The sequence below is a fragment of the Etheostoma cragini genome, chromosome 15, assembly GCF_013103735.1.
Source record: "Etheostoma cragini isolate CJK2018 chromosome 15, CSU_Ecrag_1.0, whole genome shotgun sequence".
Taxonomy (NCBI): domain Eukaryota; kingdom Metazoa; phylum Chordata; class Actinopteri; order Perciformes; family Percidae; genus Etheostoma; species Etheostoma cragini.
This window is the reverse complement of record NC_048421.1, coordinates 1,246,371-1,248,952: the sequence shown is the minus strand read 5'-3', so window position 1 is coordinate 1,248,952 and position 2,582 is coordinate 1,246,371.

Here is a 2,582-nt window from a genome sequence, read left to right as displayed (position 1 = left end):
ATCTATATATATATATATATATATATATATATATATATATATAATACCCATTTCTAGCCACTGTTGTCATTACTTGGAATTTGTCATGGGGGGGCGACAGAAACTACGCGCTGTAGCTTTAAGAATATGTAAATGAATGTCTATATCGCAGCATTCATGTCAAGCCTTTGTCAATATTGTGCAACCCTCGTCTTAGTAGGACGGTGCTGTTCTGGGTTATTTTGTGTGTGTGTGTGTGTGTGTGTGTGTGTGTCAACTGTATATAATTTGTGTCGTTGTCGTGCATACAGGACTCCAGAAGTGGGTGGAGGTGGGGAACTCGGGGGTCTTCAGACCAGAGATGCTGCTGCCCATGGGTCTCCCCGAGGACGTGTCTGTGATCGCCTGGGGACTGTCTCTGGAAAGGTGAACACACAGCGCTCTGCTTCCGTCCACACATTTTCATCCAAGTGAAGTGATATCAAATGAAAAATGTCTCCTGGAAACGGCGAAATTCATCGTCGCAACATCGTTATCGAGGTATTTGGTCTAAAGTATCGTGATTTTTAAATTTTACGCATATCGCCCAGTCCTGCTGCACTACTGCACGTCTCATGTCGTCTTCTCACTTACAGTTTTGTCCTCGCAAAGCCCTAAAAACACAACAAAAAGTAGTTTTTTTTTAGCCATCAGACAGTAGGAAATCAAGCAAAACGGCCTTCTGATTGTAGTTTTTTAACAGCCTCAATACGCCAACACTTCGGTTCTCGGGAATTTTATGTCTCAAAGTTGGAAAATATGCCAAATTCTGCTTTGAGTGTTTGAAAACCAGCTTTTCCAGTTTTTTGGGTTGGCACACAACCAGGTGGGCCAGAATCTGTATGTGGATCAAAATCAGCGAGGGACCGGATTTGGTCCGCGAGCCTCGAGTTTGACACGCGTGGTTAGTTGGAGTCGAGAGAAGAGAAGGCAAGGATCACATATAGGTATCTGTTGCCCATAAAATGAAGTATGTATTTATAAAATCAAGTGTCAGCGAGACTACATTAATATAGTCTCGGATTGCCAGACCCTCCTTCACAGCGCTGTGGAGGAGGGTCTGGCGAGTCCACACAGCAATCTGGGATGGGAGAAAAACCTGCTCTGGTTTATGGGCATTTCTTTAAACCAATCACAATCGTTGTGGGCGGGGCTAAGCGCCGGACAGAGCCACGGTGCCGCTGCTAAATAGCCTCAGGGAGGAAGTTGTTTTGGTGGAACGTGTGTACGTTAAGAAGGAGTTTTAGTCGTCAACAGAGACTCCGATCGGACAGATAGTCTAGCTAGCGGTCTGGATTTACCCTGCAGGGACCTGAGGACCAGGTGACCATAGTCATATGTCTGCAATTACCATGGCAACAAGGAGACGACAAAAAAGGCGATGAAAAGCAACTACAAGGCGACGAGAAGGAGACGTTTGAAGAAAAATGTAATGATTACAAAACAGTATCAGTGACTCAGTCAAAATAATTCATTATTCTTTGAACTAAATAATTTTAATGAATTAAAAAAAATAAATAAAAGAAAATAAAAGAACTTGAAAGAAGTGATGAAGACTTTTTTAAGAAAGCGTCAAAGGCATAAGACACACAAAAAAAACACATCTGGAAAAAAAAGTGCCGAGAAAAGTTAATCTTCAAATTTTGACCCGGAAGAAAATCTCGTTAATGCTCGACAGGAAGACAACACAAGGGTTAAAATATCGTGTTTTATATATAGAACTGATTCATCTTTAACACAGTTCGCCTAAGAGCCTCCCAACTTGATTTCCTGAAGAATTATTATTACCAGGTAACCCTAGTCCTCAGAAACCAGCCGCAGGTTAGAGCGCCGACACAGAGAAGTGAAACCTGGTGGACGTAGACCATCGTTAATGTAAGACGAGTTTTTCTCACTCAGCCCTCTCCTCTGCCCCCCCCCGCAGGCCCACCATGATCAAATACGGCATCAACAACATCAGAGAGCTGGTGGGGCACAAGGTGAACCTCCAGATGGTCTACGACAGCCCCATGTGCCGACTGGAGTCCTGAAGGTCCCCCATTGTACTTGCTGTTGTTATGAACTGGACCCACCTTTCCTTTACCACGGGACTACTCGTTTCTGCGCCTCTCTCTCTCGTTCTTCCTGCTGAGCTCGACCAGTAAAACCCGTCGCTGGGAAAGCGACTGACGCAGAAAGAAAGAGGGGGGTCTGTCCCCCCTCCTACCCCCCCACCCCCCACCCGTGCAACACCTCAGACAGACTTGTTCCCAGACTTGTTCAAAGGGCTTGTACACACCGGAGCAGCCTTCTCCAGGAACTCAATAATCCAAACCATCATGCGGATCCTAACTTAGCTCCTCATTAAGGAGCGTTGGTTTTGCTCCCGGCTACGTCCCAACACCACCTACGTGTGCAGGTGGTGTTGGGACGGCTGTCATGTGACAGAGGTTCAATAAAAACACTCTTTTGTTCCCAAATACCAGCGCAGACTGACTTGTTTGTTGTTGTTGTTAACATGACATTCTTAGCCTCTATTTTCTGTTTATATAGTGTATATACACATATATACATTATGTTTATAT